Genomic DNA, 7,986 nt, shown 5'->3' on the forward strand with positions numbered 1-7,986 from the left:
GGAGTATTTTCTTTCCCATATTTATGCCAATGTAATAGCATTTCAAATCAAAAACCATTATCAGTGCTAGGTACTTTTTTTATTAAAAATATTTAAAATGTAAACTGTTAAAGGAGACTTCACCGTAATTTTTCTTTTCATTTTGTAACAAAAACCACGCGCGCATTATCCTGTTATTTTTTTGTTTTCTTATTTAGAATGCAATCTTGCGTTTTAAAAATCGAATTCTAAGGAATATTCTTCCCAAATAAAACCTTTTTATATTTCCGTTCAAATTTACTTTTAAATTTCTCATAAGATTTCGCAAAAGATTAGGCTTTGTGATTAGCGCATCATCATTAAATTTCACAGGTTTTTAATTTATGCGACAACACCTGAAGCCGACTTGAACAGACCGCCCTCCGATAAACAATCAGCCTTATTATGTATCTCGAAGCGAACGTTCGTTTCGTCTGCCAGACGTTTCGTTCGTGCGTTGGTAGTATGTAAGTCGAAATCGTCTGGCAGCACGAAAACAGCTGATCGTTACGTAGTTGTTCGTCGGAGACGAAAGTGAGACGACAATCGTTGAAAACAGACGAAAGGTTATTAGTGATCGTTAAGATGGAGGGTTCTGCCAGAAAAAGTAAGAAGATAAAAAAATATAACTTGATTTAAGAAAATATATTAATATTTATGCTTGCAGCGTTGAAAAAAACTACAACCACACAATTTGAGGTATTAGTTAAAGAAATGGAGAGAAATCCTGACCTGGCCAGAGGTGTTGCAGTGTTTGGTTCTGATCGATTAAAGTACAAAACCGTGTATCAACAAAACGCACAACTGCGTATGTGAGGTTGCATAAATTATTTTGTAGAGAGTAAAAACACTCATATTTCAAAATGGTTCTCTTTTTTTACAAAAAATTCGCATTTCAGGACGAATGGATAAGGCTTGAGCTTGTGTGAGCAAATCCAATTTTTGGCAAAAATGTCGGTTTTGCAGAACGACGATACGCGGTTTTGTACTTTAAACGACGATATGTAAGTATGCACATTCTTCAGGCTTTCTGAAACCTATTCGTCAACCCCATTTTCAAAATCATGCAGCCGGCATAATTTTCTAGTTCATCATATTCCACATCTTTGAATGTACTGATAAAATCTTCTGCTTAAAAAAAATATTTCTTCTAGTGATCAGGTAGCATGAATTTGATGAAATGTCATAATTTTATTAAAAGTCAAATCGTTAACAACTACAAGGAATGTCATTAAATGAAACTACATTCTTTTTTGTATCATGGTTCTATATGTATTATAAATCTATACATATATCTATGTAAAATTCATATATCAAATTAAAGTGTTCGATCTGAAACTTTTCGCAAACATTTCAGATTCAAGAATCGTTTGATATATGTACATTAGGGCTGCAATAATCCTGAACCCATCGACCAGGACACTTACTCCCTACATATACAGTTTCCTTGTTGCTGGCGTTGCATTATTTTGAAGTATTTTCTGATATAAGCAATGTAGCAAGGATGCATTGTAACCATGGGCGTAGCCAGGTAGGGGCAGGGGGGTGCTCGAGCCCCCCCCTAAATTTCATTGTGGCTACGCCGATGATTGTAACGTTAATTTTAGCGTTTACCAAAAAAAGCAATTGTTTCTGTTGAAACGATTCAGTTTTTTATCGTTTAGGTAATTATCAAAATAATTCTATTTTGGTTTTTAACGAAAAGAAATTCAATCGTTAATTCTGAAGCTGTAGCATGCATTTAGGTGCTAGGTGTTAACTAGTGAGCTGGCAATGGCATACAACAAAAACTTTTCATTGATTTATTTTGTTTCGATGTTAACGATTGATGATTTATTTCGTTTCAACGTTACCGATTGAGTTTTATTTCGTTAACTCAGCTCTGAAACAAAACGAAATTATTTTGATAAGTAATTTTTGCGCATCAACAAAACGAAATCGATTCATACAGTTTGTTTAGCATCTCTGCAATGTAGTTTTGTGGTGCAATTTGTAGAGCTGAATGGTTGATGATGATGAAACGCTCAAATTCTAATTTTTTGCTGTGAAGTTACACGATCAATTTAACAATCAACAGGCAGCCATTAGGTTGCCAAAATATTTTGTTAGTATAGTTTAGGGTTACTTTTTTAATGGTTTGCTGGTTTTGTTCCACTCTTTTATGCCTTTGATGTCCTTGGCGAATAATTTAGAGGTGTCCATTGCTGTGATACGGCTGGTTTTTATTCCACCCTTTATGCGAGTTTATTCCAATGTGTCTTTTGTGATTTGTATCTCCTTTCTAATTTTTAATTGGTCTTGTGACGATGTTGCTTAATTGAGTTGCCTGTATAGTTCAATGTAATTAATCAAAACCTCTTGAAGGGTCGATCAATTTCGTGTAAAAAAAAAAAAACTTTACGATAGTTAACAAAGAAATAATATGTTGTACGGAGAAGATAGTGTTTACTATGGCGTCGTTTCCAAATATCCACAGGAGCAAGTTGAGTAGGGAAATCGCACCTCATAACTTGATACTAAAAGTTAGAGCAGTTGTGATGTTAATCCGAAACCTAAATATGTAGATATCAAGGCTTAGNATATTCCTTTGTGTTTTGAAATATACCACTATGGCTAAATGTTGCTTATAGGCAACTTCTCATAACTGTAAAACCAGAAGTCCTAGAGCCTTGAAATTGATATCAGTTCATATTTAGGACTCTAACATCAACCTAACGTAGTAAAAATATTTTTAACCGCGCCCACTTTAATTCTGACATTAAAGGGTTAATGGTGTCGCCTAATAGTTAAAGAACTACAATATAATTGTTTGGATGACGCAATACAAATATGTACATATAAACGGTTAGTTAATGGGCTTTAAACATGTGACTCACAAGGGAAACGAATTTTACTATCCCATATAAATTAACAGTCCAGCGTATCAACATTTCCTTTTGTGTTTAAACGCCTCCAATTCAAAATTATTGTACCGTTTGCAATAACAATAAATAAGTCTCAAGGTTAGACCCTAGCAAGAGGATTACTTTACGCATGGCCAGCAATCTGGGGAACCCTCGTCCTATCGGCCCATATGCCCATTACACACTGGGAAAAATCCTCAAAAAATTATTTGCAACAGGCTTATAGAAGAAGAGAGACGCTTTCTGTCGCCATACAAGTTTGGCTTCAGGAAATCACGTTCAACAATTGATGCCGTTAAATCCGTGGTTGACTATGTCAGAAGCCATCGAAGGGAAAAGGTGGCATGGAGGCAAAAACGAATACTATGCTGTTGTAACACTAGATGTGAAAAACGCATTTAACACTGCGAGCTGGCAGCTTATAATGGAATCCCTTATCAAAATGGAGGCCCCCAATTACATTATTAGAGTAATTAGATGCTATCTCTCTGAACGGGAACTGAAGTACCCGAGCGACAGGGGCATAGAGGCGTACCTCTCTCGGGCTTCTCCTGGGGAACTTAATGTGCGGCGAGGTTTTATGCATCGATATGCCTCCCCGAGCAAAAATAATAGGATTTCCAGGCGATATCGCTTTAGTAATAGTAGCGAAGCATATACATTATATTGAAAGGAAAGCCAGCGAAGCTATAAAGGGAGTGAAGGCATGGTTATCATCAAGATATCTAGAACTCGCTGATCTCAAAATATAGGCAGTATTGATAAGAAGCAGAAAGACCGTAGAGACAATAAGACTCAGTATTTGATCAGAAACTATAATATCAAATCCCGCAATCAAATATTTGGTGGTAATAATTGATGGCCGTTTAAACTTTAAGGCCCACCTGGAGTATGCAGCAAAGAAAGCATCGAATTTACAGGCATGCTTATAGAGAATGATGCCAAATATCGGCGGTCCCAAAAATAGTAGAAAATAGTATTGCTTAGTAGAGTGGCCAGCTCAGTCTTAATCTACGATGCTCCAATTTAGGCTGAAGTAATTAGCCTAAAATATTATGCGATCGCCTAAGCGCACTAAGGACTATTTGTGGATTCTGACGAAACGGCCTTCGCTATTGCCTCACTGATTCCCGTAGATATCCTGGCAAACGAGATACAAAGGGTGTATAAGCGTCTATCTGCGGGAAATACCAGTTTAAACCGAAAAGAAGTTACAGAGCAGGAAACAGGTCGCTCTATGGAGATCTGGCAAAAACGTTGGGATGAATCGGAAAAAGGTAGGTGGGCTCATAAGCTTATTCCATGCATTAAAAAATGGCTGGAAAGAGTCCACGGAGATTTAGACTACTACTTAACACAGTTTCGTTCGGGACATGGCCCCTACCGAGAGTATCTAAAAGGATTTGGGCATGTAGATTCCCCACAGGGTAGCAACATTGTAGACTACATGTTAAAAACAGTAGAGAACTGGCATAAAATGGGCGAACATATCTCCGGAATTCTTAAAGATCTAAGACGATCTGAACAAGCTAGAAACGGTTAAATGACATAGCGAGCCTATTAGCCAACCAGCCCCATGAGGTAATACCTTAAATGGCAGTGCCGCAGTTAGAGTGATTAGTGGAGAGGTTTTAGTACGCAGGGGTAGCTGTTCCCTCTTCACGAGCGTCATCCCAGGAAAAAAAAACGCATGGCCAGCTATGTATACGTATTGAGTAGAGATGGATCTTGCTAAAATACCAAGGTTAAAGTTAACTACCAAAACAAGGGATGTGGTTTTTAGAATAAAGAAACATGCTGATTTTTTAGTCCACGGAGCACCCCGATTATTAGTTAAATTTAAGCTGTAAACACATAAACGGCTTGTGGTGTGCGGTGTGCAGCCTGTCTAAATAAAATACGTTTAAACCATATGAACTGAACACAATCCACAACACAAGCCCAGGCTGTCGTTTGATTGCACGCCAAGTTGTAGCCGACCAATTTCTATTTTCTAATTTGGCAGGGCATGAGGCGAAATGCAATTGTTCCTTCAGTACGAAATCTATCAAAAACTTTATTTTNCAACACAAGCCCAGGCTGTCGTTTGATTGCACGCCAAGTTGTAGCCGAGCAATTTCTATTTTCTAATTTGGCAGGGCATGAGGCGAAATTCAATTGNAAGCTGTAAACACATAAACGGCTTGTGGTGTGCGGTGTGCAGCCTGTCTAAATAAAATACGTTTAAACCATATGAACTGAACACAATCCACAACACAAGCCCAGGCTGTCGTTTGATTGCACGCCAAGTTGTAGCCGACCAATTTCTATTTTCTAATTTGGCAGGGCATGAGGCGAAATGCAATTGTTCCTTCAGTACGAAATCTATCAAAAACTTTATTTTTTCAAGTACACTTCCTAAGAAAAAGCATTTTTAAGCCATTATCAATGGGAAAAAGAGGTATCATCTTTGGATTGGAAAGAAGGAATGAGTTCTCAAATAAAAAAGACAACGATTTTGTGTGTACCTGAGTAACACTCTTTTCTGCTCATATTTCATACAAAAAATCCTTGCGCATTTTCATTTCTCCACTCATTCCTTTCTTATTTATCCATCAATTTTCTTCATTGGTAGCTTAATTTTTTTGTAAAGGAACAAAATACANTCCACTCATTCCTTTCTTATTTATCCATCAATTTTCTTCATTGGTAGCTTCATTTTTTTGTAAAGGAACAAAATACACACATTATTGTTGCTTTTCCACAATAAGTTTTTCATTAAAACCGGCCTCAAGCTCATTAAAAATTGTTGAATCGAACAAAATACCTACAAAATAAAAAATAATTACAGAAAAATAGTTTTTTTTATTATTCTCCTTTTAAAATTTAAATTATTTAAATTTTTTTATCAAAAAACAAAAAATCAGGAATTATTAATTTGTTTCTCTGAGACTATCAGGGTCGTCGAAGAATGATGTATATATGGTTTATGGTGAATTTGATTAGCTTTACTTCGAATTACGATGATTGAATTGGTTCGAAAGACATACGTGATTAAGTGGAACCACTCCTTTTTAAGCTGAATAACGATAAATTGCAAATATCTCAGAAATTTATCCATAGAAAAAAAAAGTTACTCGAGCAATTCCACATAATAATTGGATAGTGGCATCGGGTGAACAANAAGTGGAACCACTCTTTTTTAAGCTGAATAACGATAAATTGCAAATATCTCAGAAATTTATCCATAGAAAAAAAAAAGTTACTTGAGCAATTCCACATAATAATTGGATAGTGGCATCGGGTGAACAAAAAATGTGTGCGAAAAATGTTATCAAAGATATTGTTTCTATTGAAGCTGACTTCGACATTTTGTTTTAAGATTTAGAATCGAAAATTTAATGGGAAGCTGTTAGCAAACCTTGTGGTATGGAATACAGGGAACGGATTTTTAGGAACTAAAAACCTATAAAAAAGGCAAAATCAAATAACGAAATAGGCAGGAAAAGGCACTAGAAATAGCAAAAAAGGCAAAAGAAGGCACTAAAAAGACAAAAACTTAAGAATAACACTGGTTTACAGGAAAAAATTTCGACGGACGTCACTACATATACAATGCCTATATAGAATCCGATTCCGAAAATCGAATTATTTTTTATACCCGAGCGCACTTGTGCACAAGGGTATATTAATTTTGTTCACCTAACGGTTGTTTGTAACATCCAAAACGAATCGAGATAGATATAGACAAATGTATACATAAATGATCAGGATGAAAAAAGAAATCGATTAAGCCATGTCTGTCTGTCCGTCCGTCCGTGTACACGATAACTCGAGCAAAAATTGAGATATCTCAACGAAATTTGGTATGTAGGTTTCTCTTAATCCAAGGTAGGCTGGAATTGAAAATGGGCGAAATCGGACTGTAACCACGCCCACGACATGGTAACACTTTTTTGTATTCAAATTTAATCTATTTTTGGAGCACCAAGCAACCAAGCCTGTAGATTGAATGAGTCTGAAGCATTAGAAATCGTAGAAGAGATTTTCAAGTCATCTGCATACAATAAAAATTTTGAAAAGTTGAAGCAACTAGAAATATCATTAATGAAAATCACGAAAAGTGGGGGACCCAAGATGCTCTTCTGAGGAACACCAGAGGAGGCGACGAAGGGATAGGAGAACACATTGTCTGCTACAACACAATTCCGCGAAGAAAGATATGATTTTACCCAAGATAAAAAAGCTGAATAAAAGCCTATGCTAGCCAATTTTGAAATTAATATTGAGTGACAGACTTTTCCAAACGCCTTACTTGCAGACGGTTATTAAAGGCAGTTGAACAGGATTCAGTGAAAACAGCTAGGTTAGTAACAGTGGACCTTCCAGGCATAAAACCATGCTGATTAACAGATATTAAGGGACTAACAGCAAAATATACTTTTTGTTTGACAATAAACTCAAATAATTTGGATATCGTTGATAATTAAGCTATTGGCCGATAGTTGCTTATATCGTTTTTATTGCCACATTTGAATACAGGGGTGATAAGAGTGGTCTTACAAGCATCTATAAACTCCCCCTATTCAAGCTATTTATTGAAAAGTGGATAGGCAAAAGCGGAACAATTCTTCAACAGGAATGACGATATTCCATCAACATCAGATTGAGTTGAAAATTTGATATGCCGGATACCATCCTCAACATCATCAATTGAGATAGCAAGTGCACCAAAATTGATGGGAGATTGGGCACTCTGAGGATAGCCGCCACAAGGATCCGAATCTTTCACAAAGTTAGAGCGAAAGAAATCCGCGAAAAGATTGGCAGCTTCAGAGGGAGTAGAAACTTGCATTTCATCATAAAACACATCACTGGGAATGCTGGAACACGATTTCTTGGACTGGACATACCTCCAAAAAGCCTTCGGATTAAATTTTATTTCCGACTCTAATTTAAGAACATAATTCCGCTTAAGAACCTTACTCATCGACTTAAACTCTCTGGAGTATCGCAAATATTTATCCTTGTGGGATAGAGCATTTGAAAGTTTAAATTTCTTAAAAAACTTGTTTTTCAAATTCTA

This window comes from Rhagoletis zephyria, unplaced genomic scaffold (assembly GCF_001687245.7).
Source record: "Rhagoletis zephyria isolate East Lansing unplaced genomic scaffold, Rhagoletis_zephyria_1.1 Rzeph_scaffold_10907, whole genome shotgun sequence".
Lineage (NCBI taxonomy): Eukaryota > Metazoa > Arthropoda > Insecta > Diptera > Tephritidae > Rhagoletis > Rhagoletis zephyria.